Source organism: Myotis daubentonii, chromosome X (genome assembly GCF_963259705.1).
Source record: "Myotis daubentonii chromosome X, mMyoDau2.1, whole genome shotgun sequence".
Lineage (NCBI taxonomy): Eukaryota > Metazoa > Chordata > Mammalia > Chiroptera > Vespertilionidae > Myotis > Myotis daubentonii.
The window spans coordinates 71,754,779-71,769,997 of NC_081861.1; the positions used below are offsets into that span (position 1 = coordinate 71,754,779).

The 15,219-nt window shown below is 41.5% G+C and overlaps 1 pseudogene; it reads right to left on the minus strand.

Annotated features, from left to right (window-relative positions):
- Window positions 1-9,517: 9,517 nt before the first annotated feature.
- LOC132223534 (tubulin alpha-8 chain-like) lies at window positions 9,518-10,165 on the minus strand (annotated as a pseudogene).
- Window positions 10,166-15,219: the final 5,054 nt, after the last annotated feature.

Here is a 15,219-nt window from a genome sequence, read left to right on the forward strand (position 1 = left end):
AATATCTCCGAGGCTATTTATTATCTTATTTAAAAAAACACATTTTTATTTTTACAGTACTTTGTACAGTGTCTCCTGCAGGCTTGCTTCTCTAGAAAATAGATGAGATGAAGTGGGAGGTATGAAAGCATTATTGGGACAGAAAAGTGGAGGGAGTAAGATCAGGTAGGGGAGATATATATATATATATATATATATATATATATATAGAGAGAGAGAGAGAGAGAGAGAGAGAGAGAGAGAGAGAGAGAGAAAGAACCAGGGTCCATAAGATCCAAACGACCAAAGACTCAACTGACTGGAAGTAAGTCCTGCAGTCAGGGCTGGGCTGCTGGAATGACCCAACACTGACAGGCCCAGAGAGAGGCCAGGAGAGAGAAGCAGGGTCTGATCCATAGCCTCCATGGCAGCTGTTGATCAGCACTTGCCTCTCTCTTTCCCTTCGGGCCTGGCCAGCAGCCACACCTCTCTTTCTCTCAGGCCTCTGTTGGGGCTGCTGATCAACCCTGCTTCTCTGATCAGGCCCATTGATAGGCCCAGAGATGCTGACAGGCATAGAAACTGACCAATCAGAACCAAGTCTGGGTGAACTGCAAAGAACCAATGGCTACCTAGGAGGCAGAGCTTTTGATGCTGACTGGCATAGAAACCATCCAGTCAGAACCTAATCTGGGTGAACTACGAAGGCAGAAACTAAGGTGGAGGCTGAAGAGGGGTTTTAAGGGCAATAGATGTTTGGTGTAAGGTGTAAGAAAGTGGTTCAATTTTTTAATACCAGTTTGGCAGTATAGTGCATATTGCTGGCTATCAGTTCAGATATAGGGATTAGGTATTTTTGTCTGCCAAGAAAATCTCCTCCTGATGGAAAAGGCTCCCCTCCCCATTTAAGCAGTCCTATCCTATATAATCTACCTATATTACTAAAAGGCTAATATGCTAATTTAATCGGGCCTACCGGCCATCTTCTGGATGTCCGACTTCCTTCCAGACAAAGCCATAGTGGTGGGGGCCGAGGCAGAGGCTGTTAGGGGCGATCAGGCCAGCATGGGCGGGCAGTTGGGGGTGAGATCAGGCTGGCAAGTGAGGGCAGTTGGGGGCAAGATCAGGCCAGCAGGGGAGGGCAGTTATGGGTGTGCTGGATGCCGGTCCATCCTTGCTGCTTGACACAGTCGTTGCAGGGAAGAAACATCTGCCCAGCATATGTTTCAAGGGACCTGGCGTATATGGCATACTGTTCTTAATATGTTTGCTCCCCTTCTTAGCGCTATGTGTTTTTTTTTAATTAAATCTTTATTGTTCAGATTATTACATTTGTTCCTCTTTTTTCCCCCCCATAACTCCCCTCCTCCCAGCTCCCGCCCCACCCTCCGCCCTCACTCCCCACCCACTGTCCTCATCCATAGGTGCACGATTTTTGTCCAGTCTCTTTCCGCATCTCCCACACCCCTTTCCCCCCAAAGAATAGTCAGTCCATTCCCTTTCTATGTCCCTGATTCTATTATGATCACCAGATTATTTATTCACTTGATTCTTAGATTCACTTGTTGATAGATGCATATTTGTTGTTCATAATTTGTATCTTTACCTTTTTCTTCTTCTTCCTCTTCTTAAAGGATACCTTTCAGCATTTCATATAATACTGGTTTGGTGGTGATGAACTCCTTTAGCTTTTCCTTATCTGTGAAGCTCTTTATCTGACCTTCAATTCTGAATGATAGCTTTGCTGGATAAAGTAATCTTGGTTGTAGGTTCTTGGTATTCATCACTTTGAATATTTCTTGCCACTCCCTTCTGGCCTGCAAAGTTTCTGTTGAGAAATCAGCTGACAGTCGTATGGGTATTCCCTTGTAGGTAACTGGGTTTCTTTCTCTTGCTCCTTTTAAGATTCTCTCTTTGTCTTTTGCTCTTGGCATTTTAATTATGATGTGTCTTGGTGTGGTCCTCTTTGGATTCCTTTTGTTTGGGGTTCTCTGCGCTTCCTGGACCTGTAGGTCTATTTCTTTCACCAGGTGGGGGAAGTTTTCTGTCATTATTTCTTTAAATAGGTTTTCAATGTCTTGCTCTCTCTCATCTTCTGGAACCCCTATAATTCTGATGTTGGTACGCTTGAAGCTGTCCCAGAGGCTCCTTACACTATCTTCGTATTTTCGGATTCTTTTTTCATTTTGCTTTTCCAGTTGGGTGTTTTTTGCTTCTTCACATTTCGAATCTTTGACTTGGTTCTTGCGCTCCTCTGGTCTGCTGTTGGGTGTCTGTATAATATTCTTTATTTCAGTCAGTGTATGCTTAATTTCTAGTTGGTTCTTTATCACAACATCGAGGGTCTCATTAGATTTCTTGAGGATCTCACTACATTTATCGGCGGTCTCACCAGTCTTTTCGAGGGCCTTACTAAGTTTATCGGCAGCTTCTAGACAGTTCTTAAGAGACCTTAAAAGTGTGGTTCTGAACTCAATATCCACCATTGACAGTTTTGTCCTGTTTCTTTGTCTCCGCATTTTTTATGCTTTCTTGGTACACCCCCTAGTGGTCTTTGTGCGCAGTCTTGTTGCCTTTAAGCCTTGATTGATGTCGGCAATACCGGGGGTGATTTGACCTCCAGGCTAACTGGCTATGAGCGTCTGCTGTGTCTGCAGTGGGAGGGCTTCTGTGCTGGATCTCTAGGGCGGTGCTAATCTAGCCTTTGCCTGAGGCTATCCGGCAAATGATTCTGCGCTGGGCTTGGGCGGGGCGGGTCCCCAGGGATCTACAGGGCGGGCCAGATTGAGCAGTTATGGCTGCTCTCAGTTCCTTCTCCAGGGGCTCTGCCTCTCAGAGTCCCAGCATTGGCTGCAAACCTCGGAGAGAAAGCTGCCTTTGAGTTCCGACCGAAGCCAGACAGTCCCGCTTCTCCAGTTTGAGTCTGGGTCCCCAGAGACTCGCCCGGATCTGGAGCTCAGAGTCTGAAACTCCCTCCCGATTGAAAACAACAACCGTGCCCTCCGCCGCCAGCCCACTCCGCGTGCGCACTCCGCACCTGAGTATTTCACTTCAGCACTGCGCCTCCTCTGAGTCTGGGTATGATATTCTCTTTCCTCCTAGTTGTAGAATTTCCTCTCAGCCAGACTTCCTGTGGTTCTGGATGATGGCCGTTCTGTCCTTTAGTTATATCTCTGAAGTGGTTGTTCAAGGGCAGCAATCTCCGGCATTAACCTATGCCGCCATCTTGGTTTTCCCCAGCGCTATGTGTTTTAAAGAATGTCACCTCTCCGAGAAAGGTTGTTTCCCCAGGTGGGGATTTTTTTTCCCTGGAGTTAGGGATTAACAGGACTAAGGAAGAGAATAAATCAGTGAAACACCCTAGTGTGACAGAAATACCATGTACTACTTATGAAGAACTTGGACTAAGACTGTTGGCAATAAATTAGGGACTTGTTGGGCCCACATCACCGGGGGTCTGCCCACCAGGGAAAGCACCAAAGCCTATACCCCTGGAGACCCCCTGACACAGGGCAGTCCCAGGGAAGGCAAGCAGCAAGGCTAGGAGGACATAACCTTTACTGGGTAAGATAATCTCCTTCAGTCACTTCCTTGTAGCTTATCAGTAGAGCAGTGACCTTGTAATAGCCCTTATAATGGAACACAGAGATTAACCTAGATAGGATTAAACTCAACAGAACTAGATTAACAAACGCCCTAACCTTTGGAATAGAATGGATAGGATTAAAATAAACTGGTATAAATACAGGTGTAACAGGACAATAAATATAGAAACTGGCTGGAGAACCTGGCTAGAGAACCTTGCTATGCTGATCAACTGAATGCTGTCTCCATGTCCTTCATTCTTTGCCAACTCCGTCCACACCTTTGGGAACCCCTGGACCTGCTGGGGTTGGACCCCAACAGGGGTGATCAGGTAGGCAGAGGCAGTTGGGGGCAAGATCAGGTCAGCAGGGGAGGGCAGTTAGGGACAATCAGGCTGTCAGGCAGAGGCAGTTAGGGGCAATCAGGCAGGTAGGCAAAGAGGTTAGGGGTGATCAAGCAGGCAGGCACAGGGGTTAGGGGCAATCAGGCAGGCAGGCAGAGGCAGTTGAGGGCAATCAGGCAGGCAGGCAGGTGAGCGGTTAGGAGCCAGCAGTGACAGATTGCAAAAGGGATGTCCGACTGCTGAGATTGGGCCTAAACTAGCAGTCGGACATCCCCCAAGGGGTCCCCAATTGGAGAGGGTGCAGGCTGGGCTGAGGAAACCCCCACATACAGGTGCACGAATTTCCTGCACTGGGCCACTAGTTAGATAATAATGCAAAACTTACAAAAGTTTCTGCCAGACCAATGTGTAGCTCCATAGCAAAGATTACTCATTAGAGGAGTACCATGCTGAATGGAAATTATGAGATCCTTGTATCACCATATTTCTCTGTCATTAGCACCACCCCAAGAAGAGCATGTCAGCTTGATAGCTAATATGGACCCTGAAGGAGTTAAGGAGAGGGTGATTAAGGAGAACCTGTCAGCTAACCACACTCCTCACATCTGAGCAGCAAGAACTTTCTTGCTTGGAGATCTGAGCAGCACATCACATCAGCCTGTCTGACACAGTTACTGATATAGTGACTAAGTGAATAAATGGTTAACTGGTTATGTAATTTTTTTCAAGGAAATATTGTGAGTAAAGGGTAGATCCATGACTTAAATGTTCTAACTCTAATGTTCATGTATTTAACTGTTCTTTCAAACATTGAGAAAGAAAAAAAATTGAAGCCATTATGTGTTCTTGGTGATAGTGCTGTTTATGATTTAGGACTCAAATTCAACAGTCAGTTTGATTGGGTTCAAATATTGAGTCGGTCACTTACTAAGTCTGGGACCTTGGGCAAGTTATTTAACTTCTCTGTGGTTATTTTGGTGTTTGTATAACAAGTAATAGCCATTACTACCTTTGGTGCTAATAATATCTTTGCACTAATAGCTAATGCTTACTGTTTACTAAGTACCAGACTCTTGTTCCTTATCTCTCACTATAGATAGATAGATAGATAGATAGATAGATAGATAGATAGATAGATAGATAGATAGATAATACATAGCTATTCTTACAACACTATGATGTAGACATACATTTTTCACAAATTTACAGATAAGGAAGCTAAGGCTCAGAGACATAACTTGCACAAGTCTCATGTTTCTCAGAATGGGAAGCAGTGGAGCATATTATCATAAACATTGCTTATAGAGAGATTTTATGGAAACTTAAAATAGATATTTTTGACATTTTACAATCAACTACTCCTGAAATATGTTCAGAGTAGAGGTGAATTACACTAATCTATTGAAAATCAGTTTAACTTGTATAGATGTATCCATGTTGTAACCAAAAATATATGTCACACTATAGCAACAATGTAGAAAGAATTATTACTCGATAAAAGCCAACATATATTATATATGTTATAATTTTTATTCTGATGGATTAACACTCATCATTATAAAATATTCATCTTCATCTCAAAATAGTTATTAAAATATGTTGCCTGATAACATTACCACTCCTCCTTTTTAATTTTGTTATTTGACATATATTTTTGCTACCTTTAATTTTCAATCTACACAGATGTACTGTTGACTGTTGTAGAGGTTAACAGTATTGTAAACTAGGAACAATGTCCTTCATATAAAGAAAATATTATGGAGAGCTGGCACAAGTTGCAAAAAAATTTAAGAAACAATTAATTCCCAGATCCAACAGAAGGCATAAGTCTTGAGAGTATACTATGCCCCAGTGGTTATAATGCTTATTGTTAATTTGGTTGTTAAGGCTGAAATAAACTTTCCAAACTGAAAAAAAAAAATTTTTCAATCTATCTTTATAACTGAACCAAATTTTATCTTCTGCAGAAAACATATAGTTGTAAATTGCTTTATGTCTAATATGTCCATCTTTGCCTTTTGATTGCATGGCTTAATTAATTCACATTTAATGTTAATATTGATATATTTGGAAATATGTTAGCCATATTGTTTTTTTATTTTTATGTTTCATTTATTTTCCCCATTCTGTTTTAATGTTTTTATTTATGTTAAACTAATATTTCTACTAAAATATTTTAGTAGTCTTCATCATTTTTCACTATATTTTTAAGCTTATTTTCTTAGTAGTTGCACTAGGTTGTGCATATTCACCTTACCTTATTAGCACCCACTTTAGAGTTAGACTACCTTAATTCTATGAAGGGATGATACTATCACTCCTGTAAAACTTTGTCCTCTTTTCCTTTTTTGTGTTATTATCACTATACACTAGAGTCCTGGTACATGAAATTCGTGCACTTGGGGGGCTCCCTCAGCCCGGCCTGTGCCCTCTTGCAGTTTGGGAGCCCTCAGAGGATGTCCAACTGACAGCTTAGGCCTGCTCCCCATGAGCCCGGCTTCTGTCTGAGCAGTGCTCCCCCTGTGGGAGTGCACTGACCACCAGTGGCCAGCTCTTGCATTGAGCGTCTGTCCCCTGGTGGTCAGTATGTGTCATAGCGACCAGTCATTCCACTGTTCAGTCAATTTGCATATTACCCTTTTATTAGATAGGATGGTGTCAGGAGTTCAGCAGATCTGAGAGAGAGAGCTGAGTTTCCAGGTATCATAGTAGCTGATTAAAGCAGCACTGAGCCAAAATGAAAGTGACAGTGACAGTGAAGCCTTTAATCATTTACTGCAAGGGTATAAGCAAGAGTCTAAAACTGAAGAAAGCACCAACTCTCCCATTTTATTTTCCCCCATAGATCAGCATGCTTGTTGAGTGACAAGTGGATCAGCACAAACATTGAGGTCATCTCACTACTGAAAGCCCCAAATAAAAGACTCCAGCTGTTGTTTGAACTCTGGGGCCCAAAAAACAGTTAAAGAAAACAGCTAGGATTAAACAGGTATTGAGTATTGAGTTAGATTAGAACAAAAAAAGTATTCAAGGTTTTCCCCTCCTTCCCTCATAAGGAAGTTACAGCAGAAGTACCAGACAAGGACTTTATCCAAAGGCCTCATATAAAGACCCTTAGGAATGCGCTGGTCAGGTGGCTCTGTTGGTTGAAGTTTTATCCAGTGCACCAAAAGATTGTGGGTTCTATTCTGTCAGGGTACATGCATAGGTTGCGGATTTGATTCCCAGTCTGGGTGTGTGCAGAAGACAACCAGTTGGCGTTTCTTTCTCTCTCCCTTCCTCTCCCTCTCAAAAGTAATAATAACATTTTTAAAAGACACTTAGGACTGAAGGCACCTGGCTTAGAAATATGAATATGGGTAAGAGAATAATTGGCCAGAATAGCCTGAGTTCTTGACTGCTATTTCCTTTAAAGACTGCAATGCACTGGCTATGGGCCAAGTCTGATGTGGAGAGAGCAGCTCTGCCCAATGAGAACTGTTAGGTAAAGCCTTTGCAATTTCCTGTGGTTGGGTCTGAAAATCACAGAATTTTTTTGGCTAGGACTCAGACTTCACAACTCTACCCTTGATTTTTCAGGACTTGATAAAGAAATAGACTATCCTATAATGGACCCAAATCGGTTGGGTTTTGAGGGGCTGTGACAAAAAACAGGTAATTAGTTTGAAGCAACAGTAGGCCAGAACTGTGATCAAAATCACTGAAAATTAGCCCTGGCTGGTGTTGCTCAGTTGGTTGGATGTCATCCCATGCACCAAAAGGTTGCTAGTTTGATACCTGGTTAGGGCACATGCCTGGTTTGCAGGCTTGATTCCGGCAAGAGGTGTGCAGGAGGCAGCCGATTCATGTCTTGCTCTAACATCGATGTTTTTCTCTCTTTCTCCCTCTCCCTTACTCTCTAAAAAGCAATTAAAATATTTTTAAAAAGTAAAGAGTAAAAATTACCTTTAAAAAATTTACTGCAAATCAGGTGAGCAGGCCCACCTGGAGGACTGAATGTAATTTTGAGCCCTAACAGTTACCAAACCAGAAAAAGATGTTCCATAGCCCATTAAGGTATATTTTAGAGAGCCAGGAGAATCCCTCTTTAAGTTTTTCTAAAAGGCACTTTTATTTTTGTACTTAACCTGACCGAAGGCATCAATTTAATCACAGCACAAACTCTGACCTGTAAATTTAGGCTGACCTGGATGCCTCTCAGGTATGTGGCAGTGTCATCATAGGGTACACATATAAAAAGTACAATCCCAGAGGATATATGTAGTCTCCTCACTTGGAAATAAAAAGTTTGCAGCATTATGGCACCCCAGGCAGCACATACATTATTCAGGAGGCAGTTATATTAGCAGGACTTTAAATATGGCCTCCCAACCAGACCTGCTCTGGGGTTTCTAATCCACTCCAAATAATTCAGCTTAGTCTTTAGTTTAAGATGAGCTGATTGAGACACCCAGTTCTCTTATGTTCTGTTTATCTTTAATATCAGTCTATTGGTCTCTTGAATGAGGATGACATGTGGAGATGTTTTGAGTGGAAAGTGCAGGAACTGAGGCCAACTGCCTTTTCCCACAGGTTTTTAGGTGCCATGTTTTAGGTTTTTGTTATTGTTATTATCAGTGTATTCCATTCAATTGTTAAAACTACATTTTTAAAGCATCTCCTATTTTTTTTAAAATATATTTTATTGATTTTTTACAGAGAGGAAGGGAGAGAAATAGAGAGTTAGAAACATCAATGAGAGAGAAACATCGATCAGCTGCCTCCTGCGCATCTCCCACTGGGGATGTGTACGCAACCCAGGTACATGCCCTTGACCGGAATCGAACCCCGGACCTTTCAGTCCGCAGGCCGACGCTCTATCCACTGAGCCAAACCGGTTTCGGCAAGCATCTCCTATTTTTATCTAGCTGCTTTGTCTGGAAGGGTGTACACAAGAGGAATAAAAACATTTTTACGGAAAGAAATTTTAATAAGTATATATCATATTTGCTCTGGTTGGGTGGCTGAATTGGTAGAAGCATTGTCCTGTGCACCAAAAGGTTGTGGGTTTGATTTTCCATCAGGACACATCCCTAGGTTGCGGGTTTGATCCTCAGTCAGGGCACATATGGGAGGCAAGTGATAGATGTTTCTCTCTCATCTCTCTCTCTCTTTCTCTCTCTCTCTCTCTCTTCCTTTCTCTCTCCCTCTTTTCCTTTCTCTTTAAAATCAATAAAAACATATTATTCAGGTGAGTATAAAATATAACTATCATATTTAGGAATTAGTATAAATCCTAATTATCAACTTAAAAATTAGCCTGTTATATTTGGTCAAACATTTAATTAACTCACCCCTAATGCCTTGGCAGAGCCAGACCAAATGATTCCATGGGCCGCGAGACGCTCCCTACCCCTGGTTTAAAGTGTTCCACATGCTCCTTTGTAGTGGTCCTAACTACAGAAATTACTGTAAGGGCTTGTGTGCAAAGGCTAGCAGTGGTGTTCATCCAGTTTTTTTTTTAATTTTTAAATTCAGAAACTTTAAACAACTTGAAACCAGTCACGCTGAGTGGCAGGAGACAGTAGAGGAGAGAATACTTGCCAGCCATACTCTCCCATTTAGTATTCTTTAGCTTCTGCTGCTATGGAACCCATGCTCACTTCTTTGTAATCTTTCTCTAGAGCTGCCACATCCTCCTGGGCCTTGGAAGCCCTCCCCTCCCTCCATGTCTTCCCCTATATGCCAGTGCACAAGACTTGCACTGTGTACATGAGATCAAACTTGTAGTCGCAGGCCTCAGCGATGGTGATGGTATTTATTCAACACACACATAGCCCTCTGAATCTTGACCAGGTCTCCTCCTGGGGATGATGGTGGGGAACTGGTAGTTGTTGCCCTCCTTAAATCCAGTTAGGAACCAATCCACAAATTAGATGGTGTGCTTGGTCTTGATGGAGGTGATGGTCTTGTTGACATCTTCTGATATCATGTCCTCCCTGTACAACATGCAGCAGGCCATATATTTGCCATGGTAAGAAGCACACTTAACTATCTGGTTGGCTGGCTCAGAGAAGGCATCGGTGATCTCTGTCACAAAGAACTGTTCATGGTAGGCCTCCTCAGATGAAATGACTGGAGAATAGGTAACAAAGGGGAAGTGGATGCAAGGATATAGGACCATGTTAGTGGAGAATTTTATCAAGCCCTGTTAAATTGCAGGGAGTCTGAGAGAGGAGGCATGATTTGCCCAATCAGTTTATTAAGGCTGGTGTACATTGGCTATATTAACACTAATAATATATTTCATAGTGGAGACCATTAAAATGAAAGTTTGTAGGGAACCAAAGGGACCCACCTATACTTGAGCTCAAATAAAGGAATCTGTTGTGGTAGTTTTAAACTCCAAACCAGAGAATTTTATTCGTTTAACACTCATCTTTATGCCATCAATTGTGGGGGACACAGTCACTTGTACACTGGTATCTACAAAAGCCCCCCAAATGCAATTATTTTTTTTCCCCTTTTGAACTCTAACCTTGGCATATGCTCTGTGGTCCTCCTTTGGGACAAAAGGACATTGGCAAAACACTTAATCTTGTTTATTTCTGAGAGCTAAGAGACCCAAAAGACCAGCAAGGTCCCGTTCCCAACATCATGGCCATGGAGGAGGTGTGAAGGATACAGAACTCTTGTCAGTCACAGGGGTTGCCTGACAGAATTTGGTCCTAAGTTTTCTGGGGTGGGTATGAGAGACAGTGGAAATCCAGATGGAGCAGCAGGATAGGGAAAACATCTATTTCCCAGATGGTATTTGCAGGGACTGTGCAGGGCAGGCCACGCCAGCTTATGGAAAGCCCGGGCTTTCCTGAAGTGGAGCCCAGGCTTTCCCAAATACATGGTCTGCTGCATGTTATACAGGGAGGACCTGGGCCCATAGTTTTCTGAAAGGATATGGCTGCTGTTGATGTTTCTGCTTGAGTTCTGTTGTCTTGGCTGTGGTATTGTCAGGGCACTATGAAGGAGGGAGGATTATAGTAAAGTGCTCTATACCACACCAATTTTCCACACTAATTTTAGCAAGATCTCCTTCAGAGGAAATTTAAATAAGTCTCTAAGGTCTTTGCAGGGTAACAGGGCAACATGAGCCCAAAGGGCTCGGCACTTTTTTAAAATTTTATTTTAAATTTTAGCAATTTGCTGTACTGCAGAATGTTTAGTTTTTCCAGGGACCTGCTTAGAGGTACACAGATCACAGGAGCCCGTGACTATCTCTAGTGCATTGTTGGAAGGCCACAAACAGTGGTTGTGAAACTGTTTCTTTAGCTTCTTTTAAACTCCTCAGTTGGATCTCTAACCTGACCCATCAAGTGAGCTCAGCCAAGGATTTGAGGGATAAAGGAAAAGATCCATGTTACCCCTCATAACTGAAAAGATTATATAAACAATCCACAAGCATCTTCAAGAGTGATCTGTGGCTTCTCTTAGCAATTCCCAAGATCCAGTGATGAAATAACCTCTAGAACCCTTAGACCCTTGAAAACAACCTAGCCCTCTAATAAAATGTTCCAAGGAGTCAACTAGCATTTCCAAAAAATACCCAGCAGGATCTTTAAAATTTTCCTCTTTTAGATTGGCATTGTGCTTAGTTGACTACCCTGTTCACTGTACCTTTTTTTTTTCTTTAGGTGTTCAACTGAGCTGGGAGAGAACACTAAACTATGAGGTATTAGAGTAGCCAATTAAACTAATGTAACAGTGAAACCTTTAATCACTTACTGTAATGGTATAAGCAAGAGTCAAAACCATAGGAAACACTAATGCCCCTCTGTTCCATTGCAGAGCAGTGTGCCAGTCCAATGCCAGGTGGATCAGTACAGAAGTGGGAATCATCTCATTCTTGAGGGAATCTTGAACCAAAGACTGGAAATGCTATGGACCCTCTGGTTGGGAGTAGGGGGAAGTGGAAGGCTTATGAGTAAAAAAGTACTGAGTACTAAAAGTGGAAAAAGTATCTTAAAAACTTCCCTCTCTTGAACCTCAAGAGGTTCTTTTCAGTTATGATTGAGGCTTTGACAGAGACACCTCAAGAGGACTTTGGCTGAAGGCACAAGATAAAGAAACCTAAGAGCATTATGCTAAGTGAAATAAGCCAGTCAATAAAGGAAAAATACCACATGATCTCACTCATTCGTGGACAATAGAGACCATTATAAACTTTTGAACAATAATAGATACAGAGGCAGAGCTGCCTCAAACAGATTGTCGAGCTGCAGCGGGAAGGCCGGGGAGGGTTGGGGGGCAGGAGGTAGGGGGGTAAGAGATCAACTAAAGGACTTGTATGCATGCATAGAAGCATAACCAATGGACATAAGACACTGGGGGATAGGGGAGGCTAGGGGACTGTCTAGGGCGGGGGGATAAAATGGATACATATGTAATACCCTTTGTAATACTTTAAGCAATAAAATAAAATAAAATAAAATAAAATAAAATAAAATAAAATAAAATAAAATAAAATAAAATAAAAAGATCAAAAAAAAGAAAAAGAAAAAAAAAGAAACCTAAGAATGATGATGGGGCTAGGATTGTAAACATGCACAAGAGCATGACCAACCAGGAGAGCCTGAGTCTTTGACGGCAACTTTCTTTAGTGACTGTAAGGCACTGAAGTGCACCAAATCTGGTGTGGGAAGGGCAGCTTTCCCTAATGCAGCAGTTCTCAACTTGGCAGTCGAACGACCCTTTCGCAGGGGTCGCCTAAGACCATCCTGCATATCAGATATTTACATTATGATTCATAACAGTAGCAACATTACAGTTATGAAGTAGCAATGGAAATAATTTTATGGTTGGGTAACAACATGAGGAACTATTTAAAGGGCCAGAAGGTTGAGAACCACTGCCCTAATGAGACCTGTTAGGTAAAGCCTTTATAATGTCTTTGGTTGGACCTACAAAATCACACAAAGCTGATTGGTTAGGAGCCAAACTCTTCACATAGTACATTTATATATGTTTATACCCAATACTTTATTGTTATAATTATTAATTTACATTACTTTATATGATATCATGTCTTTTAAGATGAAAGGGGTGTAAGTTTTTAAAATATTACCTTTCTTATTTACTAGTATCATTTATGAGTGTCTTAATTTCTTCCTGTGGATTTGAGTTACTATCTGATGTAATTTCTTTACTCCAGTATAGATCTGCTCCCACCAGCCTCCTTTGTGCTATTATTTTCAAATGCATTGCATTTCTGTATGCTATAGACCAATAATATGACTGTATATATTATTGTTTTGTAGAATTGCTTTTTAAATCAGTCAAGAGAATGCATTTGCACTAGCTTTTATAATTATATAACTTTACTAGTGATCTGTGTTTTTGTTTGTTTTGTTTTGTTTTATTTGTTTTTGTAGATTCAAATTACTTTGTGGCATCACTTGTTTTTAGCCTGAAGACATTTTATTTATTTTAATATGAGTCTACAATAAAACATTCTTTCAATTAGTATTTAGCTGGTCATATCTTTACTAAGGGCCCTGTGCATGAATTTGTGGACCTTGAAAGGAACTGTGTGCCACAAGGCTACAGTGGGCATAGGGGCAGGTCTCAGCTTATCCTCCACACCCCTGCCTGGCCCCTTCCACAGCAGCCACCGGTCCCCTGTCTGCCAGCAACCCTGCTCCTGCCACTGCCATTCCTACACCCTGACAGTGCTGGCCGCACTCATACCCGCTGATGGCGAGGAGAGATTGGGGCCGGCGCCAGCAGCAGGTGCAAGCGGCAGCTGCTGCCCGGATCGCCCCTCAGGAGCAGGGAGAGGTGGAGAAGCCTTCAGGGGTGATTGGGGCCAGCAGCCACTGCTCACACCCGCTGATGGTGCCAAGCTATCAGGGCCAGTGCCGGACACCAGCAGTGGGTGCAAGTGGCCACTCTGGAGCTGGCAGCGGGTGCAAGTGCTGGGCAGGAACGCAGCATGTGGGAGCAAAGATTTTTCAGTAACCACCAGAGGCTTGCCCTGATGACAGCGACCGGTGCCCTTCCTTGGTCTGCCACCCCCGCTCACCTGCTTCACCATCCTGCTGCGGCCTATGCCCACCCTGTTCTGCACTCTGCTGCCTGCTGCCGACTCCCACCATACTCCATGAGCGCCCCCTGGTGGTCAGCACACGTCATAGTGACTGGTTGTTCCACCATTTTGGTCTATTTGCATATTAAGGTTATATATATCTATATATAGATATAGATATAGATATAGATATAGATATAGATATAGATATAGATATAGATATAGATTATACCTCCAGTATAAAATTTTTGGTATACAGTATTTTTCTTTTATCGTTTTGACAAGTCATTCCACTGCCTTCTATCCTCCATTATTTCTAGAGAGAGCTCAGATGTTAATCTTATTAAGATTCCCTTATAAATGAAGACTTGCCTTTCTTTTGCTTCTTTCACATAGGTCTTTTTTATTTGCCATTTTCACTATTATGTATCTTGATGCAGATTTATATGTATGTATGTGTTGATTTCATTGAGCCTATATATTGATAGATTTCCTCAAATGTGGAAAGTTTTCAGCCACTAATTCTTTAATTTTGTTTTCACTCCTTTTTTCTCCTCTCCTTTTACTTCTCTATTATGTATATATCATTATAATTAATAGTGTTCTACATTTCTTTGAGGTTTTATTTTGCTGTATTCTCTCCTCTATGTTTTTTTCAATTGAATAATCATTATTGTTCTCTATTAAAGTTTACTTATTCCTTTTGTCAGCTCAAATCTTCTTTGAGCACCCTTTGTGAATTTTTGTTTGTTATTGTATTTTTAAATCCAAGTTTTCAAAGGTTTTATTATTTATAAATTTCATCTTTTATTGATATTGTGTATTTGTTGAGAAATTGTCATAATTCTTTTCTCTGTTTAAGCATGGTTTTGTTTAGTTCTTTAAATAGATTTATAATGGCTGCTTTAAGGTATTTGTCTGTTAAAACTTACATCTGGATTCTCTTATAGGCCCATTTTCCCCTATATGTGGGTTCTACTTTCCTGTTTCTTTACATGTGCCTAAGTTTGATTGAAAATTGTATATTTTAGTTAATATATTAAAGCAATCCAAATACTGATTCCCCTTCCTCACTGCTTCTGTTTTTTGCTTGCTTGTTTGTTAAGTCACTTACCCACACTATTTTAGTGAAGTATATTTTCCCCACAACTAATATTCTGATGCCTCTATTCAGAGAGTGCAGACTCTTGAATCATAGTGGTGTTAGCAGAGTTCTGCTTTATTGGATCTTTCTCTGATCTCTCTAATAATTTGT